This window comes from Tamandua tetradactyla, chromosome 1 (assembly GCF_023851605.1).
Source record: "Tamandua tetradactyla isolate mTamTet1 chromosome 1, mTamTet1.pri, whole genome shotgun sequence".
Classification (NCBI taxonomy): Eukaryota; Metazoa; Chordata; class Mammalia; order Pilosa; family Myrmecophagidae; genus Tamandua; species Tamandua tetradactyla.
The window spans coordinates 208,052,062-208,076,120 of NC_135327.1; the positions used below are offsets into that span (position 1 = coordinate 208,052,062).

General features: G+C 37.9%; 1 long non-coding RNA gene across 2 annotated transcripts; it reads left to right on the forward strand.

Moving 5' to 3' along the window:
* Positions 1-1,212: 1,212 nt before the first annotated feature.
* LOC143687933 (uncharacterized) lies at positions 1,213-23,651 on the forward strand. Of its 2 annotated transcripts, XR_013177758.1 has the most exons (4): positions 1,213-1,769; positions 15,316-15,456; positions 21,091-21,193; positions 22,693-23,651. It is a non-coding gene; the product is annotated as an uncharacterized LOC143687933 (long non-coding RNA). The 2 variants fall into 2 exon arrangements; XR_013177756.1 differs by having other exon boundaries at positions 21,091-23,651.
* The last annotated feature ends 408 nt before the right edge of the window (positions 23,652-24,059 follow it).

Genomic DNA, 24,059 nt, shown 5'->3' on the forward strand with positions numbered 1-24,059 from the left:
TCTAGGGCTGTGAAAATGTCCCAATTAAAGCAAGTCTAAAAGAGGTCCAAATTAAGGCACAACAAGAGGTTATCTTCATTCAAGCAAGGCCGATGAATATCAGGGTTCTCCCTCAACTGGAAAGACACATGGTGAACATGGCAACATCTGCTAGCTTTCTCTTTAGGCAACATCTGCTAGCTTTCTTTTCAGGCTTCTTGTTTCACAAAGCTCCCCAGGGGCATTTTCCTTCTTCATCTGTAGGTGTATGGGCTGTCATGGTTTTGGTGGCTCTTTTTTTTTTTTGGTTTTCGTGACTCTTAAGCTTTTAAAAAATGTTTACTTTTTTAAAGGATTCCAGTAAACTAATCAAGACCCACCTGGAATGGGTGGAGTCACATCTATCTCTAATCAAAACTTAATACCCACAATTGGGTGTGTCACATCTCTGTGGAGATATTCGAATAAAATTTCCACCCTACAATACTGAATAGGGATTAGAAAAAATGGCTACCTCCACAGGATGAATCAGGATTAAAACATGGCTTTTCTAGGGTTCATAATCCTTTCAAACTGGCACATCACCCAGTCAAGGTGGGATTTGTTTACTGGAACCCTTTTAGAGGGAACCATTTTGGAAAGCCTTGGAGCCCTTGCAGCTGGAGACCTCTGGAGATGAAGAAGGAAAACTCCTTGGGGCGGAGCAGGGGGGGCTTCATGAAACAAGAAGCCTGGAGAGAAAACTAGCAGATATTGCCATGTTCGTCATGTGCCTTTTCAGTTGAGAGAAAAACCCTGAAGCCTTGCTTTAATTTGGACATTATCACTGCCTTAGAACAGGTAAACTTGCAACTTAATAAATTCCCCCTTTTAAAAGCCATTCTGTTCTGGTATACTACATTCTGGCAGCTTGCAAACTAGAACACATGGGTATAGACGTAACTGACAAACAGGTTCAAAAAAAATTTAGACACCTAGGACTAATCCTACCACTCCCTTTAGCACACTGTCATGTGTTTCTTCTTCCATGTGTAAATTTAATATTATGGCCCATTTTCTTTTAATTCTTGCCTTCTGGCTCATTTTCCTTGCTGAAGCAGAACTGTCATCACCTCTGATCTACTCTTTAAACCTTATGACCTTTTCTTAGTTATCACTCTCCCTTCTTTCCAACTTCTTAAGACCCTCCTCTTTATTTCTATTACGTTCTATTATTTTTATTCTTCTATTAATGTCTATGATTCTGTTTTCTTTGCTAAACTGACTTCTACTGCCTCTCCCTAATTGTAAGTATCTCTCAAGATTTTATCCTCTATCCTTTTCTCTTCTTCTTTAGAGGGTCTCTCTCTGAGCACTCATGCCTCTGTATGGAGGACTTTGATGAAATGGACATCTCTAACTTGACTTGTCTGTCAGTACCAGTACTGCATTTCCAACCACTATGGAATATTTCCACCTGCATGATCCTTAATATGTCAAACTCAGCATATTGAAAAAATGAAAATGGTCTTCTCCTCCCTTCAGGCAAACCCATCCTCACTGGCCTATGGAAGAAGGCAGCCAGACACCATGACTCCCTTGAGACTCCAGGAATGGGCTTGGAAGTTAACAGCAGTGCTGGCCTTCAGCCACAGAATGTAAAACAGAGAGTAATGGATATAGCAACCAAGGGAAGATGGTCCTCCCCCCTAAAAAATCTGAAGGATAAAGGACAGAGATGTGAATACCTGATTTAAGGCAAAAGATTTGCAAATGGTTCCCAAGATGGATTCAAAAGTTTGAGTGGACAGGTGGGAGATGTAGCCCTTTGGTGTCAAACTGAGGAGAAATTTGTTAAGGGTAGTGAAATTTGAATATTTTGTACTCTAGTTTCTGTTAATGGGCAACCATATTCAGGTCAAATCCCAAAGCCTCATAGGACTTTGTGTTGAGCACTATTCAAGGCATTTGATTGTATATTAATTCCTGTAATTCCTATAACCCTATGAAATAGAAAGAGAAACTAAGGTACAGCAAGGCTTGTTATCATCCCATGGTCATACAATTGATAAGTGGCAGAGCTGGAATTTAAACCTAGGTGTCCTGGCTCCAGCATCCCTTCTTTTAACATTGACTATGCTGCTTCTCACTCACCTTGGATTCCCTCTTCGCAAATCTTTTAAACAAATCCTATCATTTTTACAAGAGGATGACTTTCATAAATTCTCAGCATTCTAATATTCAAAATAATTTTGAATCATGATTCTCTTACATACTATTTGACTATACTGCCCACATATGTGTCATCAGCAAGTTAAATAAGCATGCCTCCTATATCTTTATTGATAAATCAAGTCCTGAAATCTACAGCACTTCACCAAAAGTAAGCAGCCGGATAATTCTTTGGCTAATGACTGCCTCTGGCTTCAGAGTCAGGCATTTCTCTATACAAACCTTTCCTGGGGCACAGACTGGACATTTGAATATCTCTAGAATAGAGTGGAAAATAAAACCTACTAACAGGAAGCAGTAGAACAGCAGGAGCACTATGTGAATCAAATACAGAGCAGGGGTTAAGGAAGGCTTCCCCGGGCAGTAGCCATTTGATGAATCTCTGAAGTAATAATTAGTAATAATACAGTGCTTATGTAGGACTTCAGGAAGATGGCGGAGTGGAGTGGATCACCCCTGCTCTGTGGGACAATATAGGGGATGGGGAGAGAATGACTGGGACTGAGGTCCTGGGTGGGGACGTACGGGAGTAATCGCGGGGGGGTGGGTCTTAGGTGATTTGTGGGGAAGAGAGAGGTGGGATGATCCTCCCAGGGAGAGCAGGGTGGGTCAGATTGACAGTGACCCCCCCCCCCACTGGGAGCGGATGGCAGCACACGGAGAAGTGCAGATCAGTGGAGACTGTCCTCCCTTCTCTCCAGCCTGCCCCTGCTGCTGACGGGGGTGACCTCCCTAAGTGGCTTTGCAGCTGACAGTGCCAGTGGGGCGCCCTGAGGTGGGCCAGACCACCTCCTGTGAAGAGCCAGGCCCCTGGGTGCTGGGAGCGGTCGCCTGGCTGGGTGCCTCAAATAGCCGGCCCATTGATGGTGGTGTGTGGCAGATTGACTGAGCGCCGAGCACTGCAAATTGGCTGTTCCCCAAGGCACTGCTGTCTGCTCCCTGTTCCATGTGCTGGATGCAGCACCCCTGCCATTCAGGCCATCTTCCAGCTGATCCGTGTTTATCTGTCTAAGACACGGATATGTCCCTTGTAAAAAAGGGACAGGTGGGCCTGAGAGACTAAGGTGCTTCTGGATTGCCACCTGCTGGTGAGAAGTGGTAAATGCAGGCTGGCAAACTTCTATCTGTGTAGGTTTTTATATTTCCTTTTTTCTTTTTCTTTCATTTTTTTGCATGGACAGGCACCAGGAATTGAACCCGGGTGTCCGGCATGGCAGGTGAGAACTTTGCCTGCTGAGCCACCATGGCCCGCCTTTTTCTATTTTTTTTTTTTTTTTTTTTTGCTTTTAAAAATATATATTTTTATTAGTAGTATTGGTATATTTATTTTTAGTTGTACTTTTTATATATTTACATTTATATTGATTTTTATTTTTTCTATGTTTTTGTTATTTTTTAAAATTTTCTCCCTTTTGTGTACACCAGTCTGAGTTCATTCGCAATGTCTTGGGCTAACTCCTTCTGACTTTGGAGCCTTCTGCACTTGAGGTGTAATTTTTTTTCATATTTTGATTGTATTGTAATTTAGTTTTTTTCTTAGATTTTATTTTATTTATGTCTTTGTTTGGGAGGTACATGACCTGAGAGTCAAGCCTGGGTCATCTCCATGTGGCATTCTGCCACAGAAATAACCATGCACCTATGTACAGCCTTTAACAGACCTTCAGTAGGACTATATCCACTACCTAAACTTAGATGAAATGGACAAATTCCTGGGAGCACACAAACTACCTATAATGACTCAAGAAGAAATAGAACATGTCAACAAACCAATTACAACTAAAGAGATTCAATAACACATCAAAAATCTCTCCACAAAGAAAAGCCCAGGACTAATTGCCTTCACAGGGGGATAGTTTATAAAATACTCCAAAAAAGAGCTACACCAATCCTGTTCAAATTCTTTCAAAATATTGAGGAAAATGGAATGCTATCTACTCATTTTATGAAACTAACATCACTCTAATACCTAAACCAGGTAAAGATGCTACAAGAAAGAAAACTACAGACTTATATCCCTAATGAATATAGATGCAAAAATTCTCAACAAAATACTACAAATCAAACCCAACAACACATGAAAAGAATTATGCATCACAACCAAGTGGGGTAGTTGAACACAAGGAAATCAATTGACATGATATAACACACTAACAAATGAAAAGGGAAAATCACATGAGCATATTGATTGACACAGAAAAAGCATTTAACAACATTCAGCATCCTTTCCTGATAAAAAAAAAACACTTCAAAAGACAGGAATTAAAGGAAACTTCTTCAATATTCTAAACAGTATATATGAGAAACTCATAGCCAGCATCACACTTAACAGTGAGAGACTGAAAGCATTCCCCCTAAGATCAGAAACAAGGCAAGGATCCCCATTGTCACCACTAATATTCAACATTGTACTGGAAGTCCTAGCTAGTGTGATCAGGCAGATGAAAGATATAAAAAGCATCCAAATCAGAAAGGAAAAAGTAAAGCTTTCATTATTTCTGGATGACATGTTCCTATACTTGAAAAACCGTGCAAAACTTTTGACAAAGCTACTTGAGCTAATAAATTCAACAAAGTTGTAACATACATGATTAATGTACAAAAATCAGTAATGTTTCCATGTACAAGCAATGACCTAACCAAGGAGACAATTAAGGAAAAAATTCCATTCAAAATAGTGACCAGAAGAATGAGGTATCTAGGAATAAGCCTAACTAGGAATGTCAAGGACTTGTACACAGAAAACTACAAAAAGAAATAAAAATGGCTTAAATAGATGGAAAGACATTCCACAGTCATGGATAGAAAGGCTGAATGTTATTAAGATATCAGTTCTACCAAAATTGATCTACAGATTCAACACAATGCCAACCAAAATCCCAACAACCTACTTTGAAGACTTGGAAAAGCTAATTGTCAAATTTATTTGGAAGGGAAAGAGACCCCAAATAGCTAACAAAATACCCTAAAAGAGAAGAGCAAAGTGGGAGGACTATCACTTGAATGCTTGCTGTAAAGCCACAGTGGTCAGAACAGCATGGTACGGGCATAAAGATGAATGTATTGACCAATGGAATTGAATTGAGAGTGTGGAGTGAGACCACCACATCTATGGACAATTGATCTTTGATAAGGCCTCCACATCCATGGAACTGAGACAGAATAGTCTTTTCAGTAAAATGGGCATGGGAGAATTAGATATCAACAGCCAAAAGAATGGGAGAGGACCCTACCTTACACCTATTAAAAAATGAACTCAAAATGGATTAAAGACCTAAATGTAAGAGCCAGTACCATAGAACTCCTAGGAGACAATATAGGGAAACATTTTCAAGATTAAGTAGTAGGAGGTAGCTTCCATGGAGATGTATCTTCAACCATTCAAGGTGGGAACGCCTACTGGAGCCCTTTAAGAGGGAACCACTTTGGAAAGAGCCAACAGAGCCCACACAGTCAGAGACCTTTGGAGATGCAGAAGGAAAGTGCCCCCAGGGAAGCATTATGAAATGAAGAGAGAAAGCTAGCAGATGTTGCCATGTTCCTTCCCAGCTGAGAGAGGCATCCAGAAGCAAAAGAACCCAGCAGATGCCAGCCACATGCCTTCCCAAATGGCAGAGGTGTTCCAGATGGCATCAACCTTTCCTGAGTCAAGGTAGTCTCTTGTTGGTGTCTTAATTTGGACATTTTCATGGCCTTAGAACTGTAAACTTTCAGCTTAATAAATTCCCTTTTAAAAAGACATTCCATTTCTGGTATACTGCATTCTGGCAGCTTTAACAAACTAAAACAGTAACAGTTAAAGTAACATAAAAAAGAGAACAGACTTCAATTAGAGATAAAAATGAAGCTGATCTGGTTGGAACTAAGGTAAATCAGAATACGGGACAGAAGATGATAGTGTGTGTACTCTAGATCTTCACCTACTAAACCAAGGCAGGTTTATTGTATCTAGAATTTAAACTCTCTGTAACACACAATATAAATCAGCCTGTATGGATAACTCATTTAAATAATCTAAACACACGGAGCCTAGAACAGGAACAAGACCTTGTAATTCTGTATAGCTTAATTTAATACCAGTATATATCCCTGACTATGGTGGGTTGATAATTAAAAAGTATTGGTAGAGTTCCTTTAAGGACTACAGGAAAAATAAAAGTACTAGTAGGGTCCCTTAAGGGGAAAAATTATGGAACTACTAACCTTTCCCATCTAGGAAACACCTAGTGCTCTCTCAAACATTAGGGACTACCAACAAAATAGGCCAAGCCCTTGATTTTGCAACTTGCCCTTCTGAAATTTATGTTGGTAGTGCAGAACTACTACAATCAATAATTATGCCTCAGAGTTGCTTCCAGGAAACCTCTTTAGTTGCACAGATATGGCCTCTCTCTCTCTAAGCCCAACTCTGCAAGGGAAATTACCCTCCACACCATATGGGACATGACATGCAGGGTTGTAAGTCTCCCTGGTAACATGGGACGTGTTCTGAGGGATGAACCTGGCCCTGGCACCATGAAATCGATAATGCCTTCCAGACCAAAAGGGAGGAAAAGAAAGATAACCAAAGAAGATATCAGTGGAGAGGACTTCTTGGCCAAGATGGTGGCTTAGCAATGTGTGCGTTTTAGTTCATCTGCCAGAACAACTATTGAATACCCAGAAACAGTACAGAACAGCTCCTGGGGCCACATCAGTGACCAGACACACAGTGTATGCCAGGCTGGACCAGCTGGACCAGCTGTGAACCTCCCCAGAACCGTGAGTTCCCAAAGCCACAGTGGTGCTGCCCCTCACCCACAGGCTGCTTCCCAGAGGGGACAGGAAAGGGACTTTAACAGCAGCAGGGCCTGAGCCCAACCAAGCACCAATTGTAGCATTAATTAACAAATTCTGACTACTAAAAATAGGCCCCCAGCTTAGGTGAACTTGGTCAAAGCGGGGATTGGTCATTTTTGCCCCAACACCAAGGGGTCAGGGCTGACGGAAAAAGAAAAACAAAACAAAACAAAGAAACAGAGGTTTTTGTGGCTGTGTTTCTACAAAGGCTTGACTGCCTTTGGATACAGCGCAGGGCTTCTCAGGCTGCACCTGCCCCAGGCATAGGCAGAAACAAGCCCGTTTGAGGGCTTGTCTGGAGCCTGTGCCTACCCCAGGGGAGGGGTGAAGCCCAACTCAGGTGGAATCCCTCCCCCAAGGAATTCAGACACCAGGGCTTGGTAATGTGAAGCCATGGAAAACAGCCTTCAACTTCTCCTCTGTCTCCACCATGTCCCCAGCTGGGAGAGTCTGCTAAAGTTAAAGGTACTGCATCATTTTATGCTGGTGGTACCTGCAGGCAGAGAAGCGCCACATACCAGGCAGGATAAGAAAAACAGAGTTCAGAGACTTCAGAGGAAAGTCTTTCAACCTACTGGGTCTCACCCTTGGGGAAAACCAACACAGGTGACTCTTTCCCCCTGATAGAAGGCTGGTTTGAGCTGGGAAAATCCAGCTGTGATCTATAAAAACTAAGTAGACCCTCCTAAGGCTGGGGGAAAAAAGTACCATACAAGCAGGGCAAGAAATAAGAAAACCAGAACTGAAAAATTCTCCTCTGTAAACAAAACCTGAGCTAGAGGTCCAGAAAAAGCTGAACTGAATGTCAAAGAACAGATAGACAACAAATTCATCCAGCAAGAAAACCCTAGGTAAAAGAAGTGAAAGCAATCTCCAGAATAAACTAGTTAAGGTAATTAAATGTCTAGAAGCCAGGAAAAAATAACAAATCACACCAAGAAAGTTGAAGTTATGGCCCAGTCAAAGGAACAAACCAACAATTCAAAGGAGATACAGGAGCTGAAACAATTAATTCAGAATATATGAACAGACATGGAAAACCTCATCAAAAACCAAATCAATGAATTGAGGGAGGATATAAAGAAGGCAAGGAATGAACAAAAAGAAGAAATCAAAAGTCTGAAAAAACAAATCACAGAACTTATGGGAATGAAAGGCATGGTAGAAGAGAGGAAAACAACAATGCAAACCTACAATGGTAGATTTTGAGAGGCAAAACATAAGATTAGTGAACTGGAGGATGGAACATCTGAAATCCAACAAGAAAAAGAAAATATAGGGGAAAAAAATGGAAAAATATGAGCAGGGACTTGGGAAATTGAATGACAATATGAAGTGCACAAATATACGCGTTGTGGGTGTCCCAGAAGGAGAAGAGAAGGGAAAAGGAGGAGAAAAACTAATGGAGGAAATTATCACTGAAAATGTCCCAACTCTTATGAAAGACTTAAAATTACAGATTCAAGAAGTTCAGCGAACCCCAAAGAGAACAGATCCAAATAGATGTACTCCAAGACATTTACTAATCAAAATGTCAGAGGTCAAAGAGAAAGAGAGAATCTTGAAATCACTGAGAGAAAGGCAATCCATCAGATACAAAGGAAGCCCAATAAGACTATGTGTAGATTTCTCAGCAGAAACCATGGAGGCGAGAAGGCAGTGGGATGATATATTTAAATTACTAAAAGAGAAAAACTGCCAACCGAGAAATCTATATTCAGCAAAATTGTCCTTCAAAAATGAGGGAGAAATTAAAAGATTTTCAGACAAAAAAATCACTGAGAGACTGTGACCAAGTGACCAGCTCTGCAAGAAATACTAAAGGGAGCACTAGAGACAGATATGAAAAGACAGAAGAGAGAGGTGTGGAGAAGGGTGTAGAAAGGAAGACTATGAATAAAGGTAAAAAGAAGGAAAATTAGATATGACATATAAAATCCAAAAGGCAAAATGGTAGAAGAAAGTACTACCCATGCAATAAGAATACTAAATGTTCATAGATTAAGCTCCCCAATCAAGAGACGTAGACTGGCAGAATGAATTAAAAAACAGGACCCATCTATATGCTGTCTCTACTCAAAGGACATGAGGGCAAGGACACAAATGGACAGTTGCACACCAATGTTTATAGCAGCGTTATTTACAGTTACCAAGAGATGCAAATAGCCGAAATATCCATCAACAGATGTGGCATATACATATGCTGGAATGTTATGCAGGTTTAAGACAGAATAAAGTTATGAAGTATGTTACAACATGGATGGACCTTAAGGACATTATGCTGAGTGAGATTATCCAAAAACAAACGGACAAATACTGTATGGTCTCACTGATATGAACTGACATTAGTGAATAAACTTGGAATAGTTCGTTGGTAACAGAGACCATGAGGAGATAGAAATGGAGTAAGATATAGCATAATTGGAGCTGAAAGGCTACAGACTGTGCAACAGGACTGAATATAAAAACTCAGAAATGGACAGTGTAATACTACCTAACTGTAATATAATTCTATTAAACACTGAATGAAGCTGCATGGAGAATGATAGAGGGAGGAAGGCTGGGGGCATAAATGAAATCAGAAAGAAAGATAGATGATAAAGACTACGATGGTATAATATAGGAATGCCTAGAGTGTATAATAACAGTGACTACATGTACAAATTTTAAAAATGTTTTTCATGCGGAAGGATAAAGGGATGTCATTACTGCAGGGTGCTGAAAATAGATGGTAATTAATATTTTAAAATGTCACCTTATGTGTGAGACTAAAGCAAAAAACGTTTATTTGGTACAAAATTTATATTTTGACTAGTGCATTTCCTAATATAACATGTAGATATCTTGATTGAACAGCAAGATTGATACTTGGAATCCTGGGTAGGACATGGGATTTTGTTGTTTGTTCAGAGTGATGCCCTGATGAATCCCAGAGTGATTCAGTCAGTGAGTGGAAAAGTATTTACAAAGTCCCCTTTGGGGAATGGTGAGAACAGGGAGAAATTCAACTACCCAAGTTGAATTCTTGATATTCTCATAAGCATTGTGGACAACCAAAGCTATAGGTTGAGCCCCAAGTCTTGGGGTTTGTTCATATGAAAATTAACCCCACAAAGGATAGGTCAAGCCTACTTAAAATTAGGCCCAGAAGTCACCCCCAAGAGAGCCTCTTTTGTTGCTCAGATGTAGCCTCTCTCTCCAGCCAACACAACAAGCAAATTCACCACCCTCCCCCTGTCTATGTGGGACATGACTCCCAGGGGTGTGGACCTTCCTGGCAACATGGGATAGAAATCCTAGAATGAGCTGAGACTCAGCATCAAGAGATTAAAAAAAGCCCTAAAATGAGCTGACACTCAGCATCAAGGGATTGATAAAACCTTCTCAACCAAAAGGGGGAAGAGTGAAATGAGACAAAGTATCAATGGCTGAGAGATTCCAAACAGATTCGAGAGGTTATCCTGGAGGTTATATTATTTCGCATTAAGTAGATATCACCTTGTTATCCAAGATGTAATGGAGAGGCTGGAGGGAACTGCCTGAAAATGTACAGCTGTATTCCAGTAGCCATGTTTCTTGATGATGATTGAATAATGATATAGCTTTCACAATGCGACTGTGTGGTGTGAAAACCTTGTGTCTGATGCTCCTTTTATCTACCTTTCAACAGATGAGTAGAACATATGGAATAAAAATAAGTAATGGGGGAACAAATATTAAAATAAATTCCATTTGAAATGCTAGTGATCAATGAAAGGGAGGGGTAAGGGGTATGGCATGTAAAAATTTTTTTCTTTTTCTGTTTTCTTTTTATTTCTTTTTCTGAATTGATGCAAATGTTCTAAGAAATGATGAATATACAACTAAGTGATGATATTGTGAATTACTGATTATATATGTAGAACAGGATGATCATATATTAATGTTTTTGTTCAGTGTTGTTAATTTTTTTAAATATATAAATAAATAAATAAATAAATAAATATTGAGGATATCAGTGGTATCTGATATTTGAACTAAGAGAGTTCAAGTAGAGGAGAGAAGCTCTTCTGGAGGCTACTCTTACACAAGCATCAGCTAGATATTTGCAGTTGTCATGATTTGCTAACCTCCAACCAATTTCATGCCTATTAACACTAAAGAACACCTAGAGCTGTAACTGAAACTCTCTAAAAGTTTCTTGCACTGAGTTTACTTTCCTGAAACCCATTCCTTCCAGAGGCTTCCTAGGCTAGATAGGCAGTGAAAAAAGAGCAGCCAGCCTCTTGAAGAATATCAACTAATTCCATCACCTATACTATGTTACTAAAACATCCCTTTTCAACATGAAAAGGTTAGGAATGGCATAGCCCAAAGACCCTTATAGAGTGGGAGAAGGATCAAAGGAGAAGGAGTTATAACACAGATGATAGGATTTAACAAATGAGTATGACTGGTTTATCACTATATTGATATTTCTTTTAGCTTCCAGCATTTTGGAGCAGCTAGAAGGGAAAACCTTGAACTGTGGAATGGTAACCCATACCAAACTATGAAATCTGATCTGTAGCTGCTTGTTGGAGTGTATTTGAAACTTATTGCTTTTCCATTTTTTTCTTTTTCTTTTTTTTGTATATACATTTCACAATAAAAGATGTTAAGAGAGAGAGAGAGAGAGATTCATCTCCAGGTTTGAATGGATTTATGTAACTAATGGGTTGAAAAGAAAAGGAAGCTGGATTTGACCATGACAGGAGCAGAGAGAAAGGGGTAGGGATGGGGTGAGGAAGTACCCTGACAACTGAAGAAAAGGCAAATGAACTTGATAGGAACTTTGCTCATCACAGAAAGGTGCATGAAAATGTCATCTCCTTTAGCAAATGATTACACTGAAGGAATCCTTTTTAACTAAACTTGTTTCAAATAAACTTTTTGTTCTGGCATAATTTTAGATTTACAGAAAAGTTTGCAAAAATAATACCCAAATTTCATATATATCCCTCACCCAGTTTCCCCTCTTGTTAACCCCTTACCTCACCAGGGTACATTTGTCAAAAAAAAGAAACCAACATTGGTACATTATTATTAACTAAACTTGATGCCTTATTCAGACTTGCAGTTTTTTCTTAGTATCCTTTTCCTGTTCCCGGATTCCATCCACTATACCACATTACATTTAGTTATATGTCATCATATTTAGAAACCAATATGTGAGCATAATAAGCATTTTATCATCATCATTATTATTGCTTCAAAGATCAGCTCAGATTCTTCCAGCTTTGACCATTGGCGCTTTTTCAGTTAGTTTCTGTGTCCCAATGACATGCCCCCATCCACTTCCTATTTTGAGCCCTTCCTTACCTTTTGGCAGTATAAGATGCTCCAGCCCTACAATCAGCCTTTTCCCCAAGGATTCCTGGTTCCTTTCATTGGAGAATGGTGTTTAGAAACCATGGTTTGGATGTATATAAACATTTTTAAAGTTATCATTGTAGATTTAATCAGCGGGATACATGGCACTATACATCCCCTTTCAATCACATTCACCTTCAATATGACAATGTTACTTATAACCCCACTAATTAGTTACAATCATTTCTATCCATTCCCTTGCATTTAGGTTCAACCTCATTGAGTAGCCTTTCTGCCATTTCTAACTTTTGAGTACTTCTAGGTCTGCTATATTCTAGAGTGTAACCTCTGAGTTTGCCTTTACCAGAGTCATAATAGTGAAATCTTACAATATCTATCCTTTCGTGTCTGACTTATTTCACTCAGCATTATGTTCTGCAGATTCCTCCACATTGTCATACGCTCCAAAACCTCATTTCATCTTTACTGCTGCATTACAGTTCATCATAGATATGTGTGTATATACATATATATGTGTGTGTGTGTGTGTGTATATATATATCACATTTTGTTTATCCACTTGTTTATTGATGGGTACTTGGATTTTTCCCATTTTTTGGCAATTGTGAATATTGCTGCTATGAACATCAGTGTGCAAATGTCCATTCGTGTCATTGTTTTCAGCTCTTCTGGGTATATACCGAGTATTGGCATTGCCGGGTCATAGGACAACTCACTATTTAGTTTTCTGAGTAATTGCCAAACGGTTTTCCACAACAGCTGTCCCATTATACATTCCCACCAGCAGAGAATAAGTGTTCCAATTTTTCCACATCCTCTCCAACATTTGTATTTTTCTGTTTATTTAGTAACACACGTTCTTACAGGTATGAGGTGAAATCTCATTGTCCTCTTGATTTTTTACCCATTGGTATTTGCTCTTCAAAAAGTTGTCTATTCATATCCTCTGCCCAGTTTTAAGTTGGGTGTTTTTCTTTTTGTTGTTGAATTGCAGAATCTCTTTATATATTCTGGATATTAAACCCTTATTGGATATGTGGTTTCCAAATGTTGTCTCCCATTGTATAGGCTGCCTTTTTACTTTCCTGACAGAGTTCTTTGATGCGCAAAAGAGTTTAATTTTCAGGAGATCTCATTTGTCTGTTTTTTTTTTTTTTCATTGCTCATCCTTTGGGTATAAGCTCTAGGAAACTACCTCCTGTCACATGATTTATAAGATATTTCCCTACATTTTCTTCTAAAAGTTTTGTGTCCTTAACTCTGATCTTTATTAGTCTTTGATCCCTTTTGAGTTAATTTTTGTAAAGAGTGTGAGATATGGATCCTCTTTCATTCTTTTGTATATAGATATTCAGTTCTCCAAACAACATTTATTGAAGAGGCTGCTCTATCCCAGGTGGATTGGCTTGACTGCGTTATGAAAGATCAATTGTCCATAGATTAGAGGATCTATTTCTGAACACTCAATTCAGTCATTATATCTATTTTATATCTATATCCATTGGTCAGTATATCTATTTTTCTGCCAGTGCCATGCGGCATTGACCCTGTAGCTTTTAATATGCTTTAAAGTCAAGTAATGTGAGACCTCCCACTTAATTTTTCTTTTTAAACATACTTTTAGCTATTCGTGGCACCCTGCCCTCCCAAATAATTTTGGCTATTGGTTTTTCTATTTCTGAAAATAATATGTACTTTTAACTGGTATTGCATTAAATCTATAAATCAACTTGGGTAGAATTGATATCTTAACTGTTTTTAGTCTTCCTATCCATGAACATGGTACACCCTTCTATTATTTAGGTCTTCCATGATTTAGCAATTTCTTATAGGCTTTTGTGTGTAGGTCTTTCGTATCCTTAATTAAATTTATTCCTAAATATTTGATTGTTTTGGTTTCTATTGTAAATGGAATTTTTGATTTCCACTTCAAATTGCTCAGCACTAGTGTATAGAAACAGTGCTGATTTGTGGGTGTTGATCTTGTACCTTGCCACATTGCTCTACTCATTTATTAGCTCTAGTAGCTTTGCTAAAATTTGGGGGTGATTTTTGACATATAGTATCATGTCATCTACAAACAGTGAGAGTTCTACTTCTTCCTTTCTAATTTGGATGACTTTTATTCATTTTTCTTTTCTAATTACTCTGGTTAGAACTTCCAGCACAATATTGAACAGCAATAGTGACAGTGAGCATCCTTGTCTTGTTCCTGATCTTAGAGGGAAAGCTTTCAGTATTTCTCTATTGAGGACAATGTTAACCGGGTGTTTTTCACATATTCCCTTTGTCGTCTTGAGGAACTTTCCCTTAATTTCTATCCTTTGAAATGTTTTCATCAAGAAAGGATGTTGAATTTTGTCAAATGCCTTTCTGCATCAGTGGAGATGGCCATGTGGTTTTTCTGCTTTGACTTATTAATATGATGTATTACATTAGTTTTCTTGTGTTGAACCAGCCTTGCATACCTGGAATAAATCCCACTTGGGCATGGTGTATAATTCTTTGAATGTGCTGTTGGATTCAATTTGCAAGTATTTGTTGAGAATTTTTGCACCTATTGTCATTAAAGTTGTAGGAGCAAGGGTTAATAGAAAACCTGTGGAATTTATTGGGAGTGACTGGCTTCAAAGTGGGTTGGCAGTAAACTGTGGAGACTGTTATCTGCTTGCCTGAAGGACAGCCTGGGAGGGAGAGAATGTTTGTTTTTTCTTAAACCCCAAGGTCTTGTTAGCTATCTCTTGTATACAGAGAGTAATATACTGATAAGTAGGCACTCTGTTTTTTCATGAAATGTATGCATGCTTTTAGTCACCTAAAATCCTGTGATATATAAGCAGAAACTAGTTAAGAATAAAGTTGTCTGTTGTCTTGACTGCTAGCACTTCAGACCCCCTGATCCCAGTCTCTCATTTTTACTTTAACACTCCTTAGGGTCATAACAGCGGCCAACAGATGGTGACCACGAAGGGACTCTAAGAAGGGACTACTCTGCTCTTGTGTTAAAGTATCCAAGGAAATTGAGTGTCTCCGGACACTGAGGATTAGCCACAAGAACAGACCTACATCATTGTTGTAAGTTTTTTTGAAGTTTGAAGTAATTTTAATTTCATTGTAGCATCAGGGTAATGGGAAAACATTGCGGGTGAATGGAGGAGTGTATAAGTGTGTTGAAAACTTTGTTGCAATCTGTAGGGGTTTCAGTGAAGAGGTCACAATTATTGAGCCTTTTTGAATTAATGCAAAAGCATTGCTATTGGTTTGAACTTGAGGGTAAAAATGTTCTAAACTTAAAGCAGTGGAAGTTAGTTATGAAAGCATTACGAAGAGCATATCAAAAAGGGGAAACTTTCCCTCTAGCTACTTGGACACTGTGTTATCAGATCACTGCAGTTCTTGACCCTCTGCAGTCAGATGAAAATGATGAAGTTACTATATTTTCTAGGGAAACAAAACAAACAAATAGTGTTGGGGTGCATCTTAATGAAAATCAGGAGAGTGTTTTTCCACCTGATAGTGAGATCCAAAAGAGGATCCAGATGAGTCTAACCCATTAAAACAGGCCTATTTCTCAGATTTATCAAAGGGACAAAAAAACAATCCCTTTACTAGTATAGGAGTGGGGGTTGATCCTGCTGATTTTTCTAAACTCTATAAGGCTACTAGTGTTTCTGGTCTTAGTGTACAAAATTTTAATTTAAAAGAATCATGTATGTTGATTCCCACAGCTCCCCCAGCCACTAATCCTTTCAGGAATAAATCTCCATCTAGTAATTTTTCTGATTATAAAAAAACTCATATTTCAGTTATCATGAAATCTTTACTTCAGGGATCACAGCAGGGTGATTTAGAAGCTGTGCAGTTATTCTCGATCTGTCCTGTGACTGTAACTCAAGTTTCTCTGGATGCTCAATATCCATTGGGAGGAATGAATTTTGAACATAAGCCTATTCCTTTCAAACTGTTAAAAGATCTAAAACAATCTTGTGCCCAATATGGAGTAAATTCCCCTTACACTACTGGATTTGTACTAGGAATGTCCCAGGCAGATAGACTGATTCCTTGGGACTGGGAGATGTTAGCCCCCACCGTTTTAAGTTCAGCTGAATACTTACAATTTAAAACTTGGTGGTCTGATGAAGCCATGCAAATGGCTCATCGGAATGCTAATCAGCAACCACCTATTCCTATTACCGCTGAACAATTAACAGGAACTGGAGCATGGACTGGGTTGCAAGGACAATTACAGTATGATGATCAAGCCATTACACAAGTTTGTAATACTTGTTTAAGTGCATGGAGAAGGATCTCCTCCCCAGGGTCTCCTCTGTCTCCTTTGGAAAAGTAATTCAAGGAAGTAATGAACCATACGCTGAATTTGTGGCTCGACTTATGTATGCTGTCCAAAAAACTGTCCAAATTCCTGAAGCTAAAGATTTAATTTTGCTTACTTTAGCTTTTGATAATGCAAATTCTGAGTGTAAAAAGGCAATTCATCCTATTAAGGCTGCTGGAGGTAATCTTCAAGATTACATTAGGGCTTGTCAGAATATTGGTTCACTTTCTCACCAAATTTCTCTACTCACAGCAGCCATGAGGCTTAGTAATTTATAGCAGAAAAAAGGAAATTGTTATAAATGCGGCAAAAATGGGCACTATCAAAAGGAGTGTAGAGCTCTCTCTGTTCAAAGTAAACAGTTACAGCAACGACCTGGGCCTACTAAAAAATGTCCTATTTGTCAAAAAGGGTTTCATTGGGCTAATGACTGTCACTCTAAATTCCATAAGAATGGGCAGCCAATTATGTTGGTAAACAGAGTTGCGGGCTTAGCTCAGGGCCCTCAGACAAACAACATGAGCATTCCTCCACCCATGCTGGTCAGCGAAGGTCAATGGCATGCATCCCAGTCACAGAACTAAAAGCAGCAACTAAAGGGATTGCAGCTGTAGATTTACAGAGGGTAAATCTTGCTGAGGCACTTACTTTAACTCCCAATATGGGGGTGTCCTTAATTTCTACAGGAGTTTATGGCCCTATCCCAGAAAATACAGTTGGATTAATTATAGGGAGAAGTAGTCTTACATTACAAGGGCTATCAATTCAAATTGGACTGATAGGCAGTGACTATAAACAAGAAATTAAAATTATGGCTCAATCAAATAAATCTTTTTCAATTTATAAAGGGCAAAGAATAGCTCAATTACTTTTACTACCATATCATAAGCCTGATGCATTGCCAATACAAAGGGAAGGAGGCTTTGGATCCACTGGAAATAATATTTATTGGCAAACTTTTATAGGAGATGACCACCCTGAAATTATCATTACTATTAATGGAAAAATATTTTTAGGATTAGTCAATACTAGAGCTGATGTCACCATTATAGCTAAAAAACTTTGGCCACAATCTTGGTCTTTACAAAAGGTGCCTATGGTATTTACAGGAGTTAGCACTATGACTGATGTATATGAGAGTATGACTGAATTCATTGTATTAGGCCCCGAGGGCCAAAAGTCAAAACTTCAACCATATGTAGCTGATGTGCACATTAATTTATGGGATAGGGACTTATTAAGTCAATGGGGAGCATATGTGCATATCCCTACCATATTGGAAAAGGCAGAACAAATGTTTTTCAAAATGAAATATCCTATCACTAGGCAAGCTAATGATAGAAGGGGATTGGGTTATCCTTCTGAATCCTCAAATTTATCTTAGGGGCCATTGATGCTTTTCAGAGCATGGCAATTCCTATCACTTGGAAAACTGAACAACCTATATGGATAGATCAATGGCCATTAACAAAGGAAAAGCTACATGCTCTGCAAGAATTAGTAAATGAACAGTTAAAAGAAGGACATATTCAGAGTCCAGCAGGAGTTAGAAACAGGGTAAGATAATGGGTAATTGGAGCTGAAGGGATACAGACTGTGCAACAGGACTAGATACAAAAACTCAAAAATGGACAGCACAATAATACCTAATTGTAAAGTAATCATGTTAAAACACTGAATGAAGCTGCATCTGAGCTATAGGTTTTTGTTTGTTCGTTTTTTTGTTTGTTTGTTTGTTTTTGTTTTGTTTTTTGTTTTTGTCTGTCTGGTTGTTTGTCTTTTTTTTTTTACTATTATTATTACTTTTATTTTTTTTCTCTATATTAACATTCTATATCTTTTTCTGTTGTATTACTAGTTCTTCTAAACCGATGCAAATGTACTAAGAAACGATGATCATGCATCTATGTGATGATGTTAAGAATTACTGATTGCATATGTAGAATGGTATGATTTCTAAATGTTGGGTTAATTTCTTTTTTTCCATTAATTAATAAAAAAAAAAAAGAAGGACATATTGAGCCTTCAATGAGCCCCTGGAATTCACTGGTGTTTGTTATTAAGAAAAAATCCGGTAAATGGAGAATGCGCACTGATTTAAGAGCAGTAAACAAAGTAATGTAGCCCATGGGGGTTCTACAACCAGGAATCCCTCAACCAGCTATGATACCCAAAGATTGGAAATTAATAATTATTGACTTACAAGATTGTTTTTTCACTATTCCCTTACATCCAAAAGATAAAGAAAAATTTGCATTTTCAGTACCATCTACTAATAATCAAAGACCTATGCCAAGGTTTCAATGGTGTGTACTTCCTCAGGGAATGATGAGTAGCCCTACTATTTGTCAAATGTATGTTCATAAGCCATTGGAACAATTACGCATTAAATTTCCAACAGCTCTTGTCATACATTACGTGGATGATATTTTATTAGCCCATGCATCCCAAACTACTTTGGATCTGGTCTTCAAAGAATTATTAGTTTTATTATCACAATATGGGCTTAAAATTGCCCCAGAAAAAATTCAGACTCAATACCCTTACTTTTACTTAGGGATGAAAATAAAAGAACAAAAAATTATCCCTCAGAAAATACAAATACGAAAAGATTGCTTGCACACATTGAGTGATTTTCAAAAACTATTAGGAGATATTAATTGGGTTTGACCCTATCTGGGAATTCCTAACTACATGTTACATAATTTATTTAGTACATTACAAGGAGATTCAGATTTATGTAGTCCTAGACGGTTAAGTCCTGCAGCACTCCAAGAATTACAATTAGTGGAAGATCGGATCTCTGCCGGTCAATTAACTAGAATACAAATTAACAAACCGATATGTTTATTGATTATATTTACATTATATTCACCAACTGGGATATTATGGCAGGATGGGATATTAGAATGGATTTTTTTTACCTAATTATTCTCATAAAAGACTCAAAACATACCTTGGTAAAATAATTGAAATAATTCAAAAAGGACGACGTCGTATGCATCAACTTGTAGGGCAAGATCCAGCTTCCATAATATTAGACCTCTCAAAAACAGAAGTTGAATTTTTATATATGGAAAATATACAATGGCACATTTGTTTAAGTGACTTTCAAGGAATTATAGATAATCATTATCCTAAAGATAAATTATTTCAATTCTTAAAACATACTAAATGGGTAATTCCCAAAATTATAAAATCGGAACCCATCCCTAATGCATTAACATTTTTTACAGATGGTAGTAGTAATGGCAAGGCAGCATATCATTCTTTTAATAAATCAGAAAGTTGGCAGACCTCCTATACATCTGCACAAAAAACTGAGCTTGCAGCTGTCATTAAGGTATTGTCCCTAAATCAACGACCTATCAATATAGTCACTGATTCAGAATATGTTCAATGATCAGTTACACTTATTGAAACAGCTGTTATTATACTCCAAGACAAATTATCTGACTTATTTCATCAATTACAACAACTTATACAGTCTCGCTCTCATTCTTTATTCATCACTCACATTAGATCACATTCCAATCTTCCTGGTGCTTTTGGTGCTTTTGCATCACAAAATGATGTAGATAAATTAGTCTCTCCTGTTCAAGACCCCCAACACTGCCATAATTTAACTCATATCAATAGCAAAGGCTTACAGATTAAATTTCCTCAATTAACTAAGCAACAAGCCCAAGAGATTATTGCTCAATGCCCTACTTGTGGCCCTTTTCATCATACTCCATTCTCTCCAGGAGTTAACCCTCAAGGTTTGGAAGCGAATCAACTTTGGCAAGTGTACGTCACCCACATTCCATTTTTTGGTCGTTTACAATATCTCTACATTACAATTGACACATTCTCCCATTTTATCTGGGCTACTATACAAAGTGGAGAATGATTTTGTCATGTGCGGTCTCATTTATTAACAACTTTTTATGTCATGGGCTGTCCTGAGGAAATAAAAACAGACAATGGTCCTAGTTACACTAGTAAAGCTTTTCAGCAATTTTGCAATACTTATAATATTCAACATATTACAGGAATTCCATACAATCCCACGGGTCAAGCAATTATTGAATGGGCTCATCGAACATTTAAGGATCTATTAGTAAAACAAAAAGGGGGAGATGAGGATGCAGTCATGGTACAGGCCCCAAGAGATAAAGTGGCTAAAGTACTTTTTACACTAAATTTTCTTAATATATACAGAGATGCTTCAATCACTCCAGCGGAAAAGCATTATTAAAGTTTAATTAAGAATAAAACAGAAAAAATAAATGATATAAATCAACCCATATATTGGAAAGATGTACAAAATCAATGCTGCAAAAAAGGAATAACAAAATTGTGGGGATGAGGTTATGCTCTTGTCATTACAGACCTAAGTACAAAAGAAAGTCATTGGATACCCGCTAGACTGATAAAGCCCCGTTCAGCAGAGTTAGAAGATTCAACATGAAATGGATATGGTTCCTACAATTGGTAAATATAACTATCACAAAGAATTATTCATACTGGACTTATGTTCCTAACCCACCATTATTACAGCCAGTAGTATGGGGAGATCCAAAAGTGCAAGTTTACATTAATGAGACAAAATATTTACCTGGACCCATTGATTTAAGATTGCCTCTATTTCCCCAGGAGGAAGGAAAACTGTATAATATAAGTGTAGATATGGGCAAGGGGACATTTCCTATATGTTTTAAAAATTAACCAGAAAGCACCTCCCCATGTTTAGGCTTCAAAGAACAGGATTAGCTCTTATGGCAACCAAAAACTAATTATTCCCATGCTATTATTAACCTACTAAGTGCCATGACATTCAGTTTCACCCGAGTGAATTATTCTGAACAGGTTCCTAATTCGCCTCCCTTATGTGATTCTTATAAAATTCATGATTGGAATCCACTTACCAAACACATTTATTGGACGCCGTGCCATGCAATGAAGTGATCAGTGTTATATAATGGTTCCTATGGAATTGTGGAGGACTGGACCCCTAAGGGATACCCAGTCCATAACAACTCTGGTCAAAAAATAGAATTGAGGTGGCAACAAATAAATGAGTCTAAATTGGTCATGGCCAATTCTTCTATAAGCTGGACAGATAAAAGATATGCAGAACCTTCCCCCATGGACTAATCAGGAATTAGACAAAGTGCTATTTGGAAACTGGTACTTGCATTACATTTCTAAGATATTGGGTTGGAAGCTATAGTAATAATTCAGGAAATCATACCTTACAATTTAATGTGAGTGAGATTGAATATATTAGGGCGTGTGTTCCTGAGCCCTATGTTATTTTGGTTGGAACTATTAATTTCACCTCCCTTGGTTTTACCTGTCCTGATTGTTGCTTATACACATGCTTAAATTCTAGTTTATCTACTAACCATACCTTTTTGCTTATGTGAAGAAGAAGGGGTGTATGGCTGCCAGTCCAATTGGATTGACCTTGGCAGGCGTCTCCTGATAGCCAGTTACTGTCACTTCTACATGCCTTTTAAAACGCACAAAAAGATTTATAGGTTTGTTTATTACTATGATCATTATCGGAATGCTATTATTATTATAATAGTATTATTATACTATTATAATAGTATTAATAATATTATAATACTATTATCGGAATACTGACAGCTGCTGCTGTGGTTGGAACAGCATTACACCAAGGTGTACAAACACAGCAATATGTAAGAAATTGGCATCATAATGCTAGCATTGTATGGCAACACCAAGCGGACTTGGACTTACAAATGAGTAACAGAATTAATGATCTCGAAATAGCAGTAACCTCTATTGGTGATCATTTATATAATTTAGAATTATATCAAGGCCTCGAGTGTGATTGGAATGAAACTTCCTATTGTATTACCCCAATAATATATAACAGCTCAGATGAATCTTAGTGGAATAAAACAAAAAATCAATTGCTTGGTCACTCTACTAATCTGTCTGCTGAGATTTTATCTCTACAGAAGCAGGTTTTGGAGATGTCACAAGAAGAACTGACCGTGACTACAGGTGAAGATTTTGTAGAGGCTTTCTTGAATACTTTTAATAATTGGAATCCTGTTTATTGGTGGAAATCTCATTTTTTTACAACATTGGGAATAGGAATTTTACTTTTCTTACTATTTCTTTTTCTCTTAAATGTCCTGAAGCACCGTTTGCTATCTGTCATATCTTCTAATCATAAACAAACACAAGCTCTCAATGCATTGTTTGTAAAGGCTTTGAACTCCTCCCCTAAATAAGCTTTAGCTCTTGGCTGATAGCCAATGACGGGTAAGAGCTTAAGGGCAACCTAAGACAGGCACAGTCACTGAGCAAAGCCACACTGGCAGTATGATTCTTGCAAAACTCTTGGCTCTCCTTCTGAATCAAAGTCAGAGCACTTGACTGGTGGCCAATGATGGGTAAGACCCTTCCTTCAGAGCTTAAGGACAACCTAAGACAGGCACAGTAACCTCAGCTTATAAAATAAAAATGGGGAAATGTAGGAGCAAGGGTTAATAGAAAACCTGCGGAAGTTATTGGGAGTGACTGGCTTCAGAGTGGGTTGGCAGTAAACTGTGGAGACTGTTATCTGCTTAATTGGAGGACAGCCTGAGAGGGAGAGAATGTTTGTTTTTCTTTAACCCCAAGGTTTTGTTAGCTATCTCTTGTATGTAGAGAGTAATATACTGATAAGTAGGCACTCTGTTTTTTCACAAAATGTATGCGTGCTTTTAGTCACCTAAAATCCTGTGGTATATAAACAGGAACTAGTTAAGAATAAAGTCAACTTTTGCCTTTACTGCTAAAGCTTCAGACCCCCTGATTCCAGTCTCTCTCTCATTTTTACTTTAACACTCCTTAGGGTCATAACAGCGGCCAGCAAAAGTGATTGGTTTATAGTTTTATTTCTTTTTTTTATGTAGTATCTTTATCTGGCTTGGTATTAGGAATATTTTGGCTTCATAGTATGGCTTAGGTAGCTTTCCCTTCTCTTCAATTTTTTTTGAAGAGTTTGAGCAGAATTGGTACTTTCTTGAATAGAATTCACATGTGAAGCTGTCTGGTCCTGGACTTTCTTTTTTTGTAGCATCTTGAAAACTGATTGAATCTCTTTACTTGTATTTGGTTTGTTGAGGTCTGCTATTTCTTTTTTTTTTCTTTTTCAAAAATATTTTTATTAAGATATCTTCACACACCATACAGTCCATCCAAAGTATACAATCAGTGGCTCACAGTATTACCACATGGTTGTGAATTCATCATCATAATCATTTTTAGAACGTTTGCATCACTCCAGAAAAGGAACTAAGAAGAAAAAAGAAAAATCCCATACATCCCATACCCC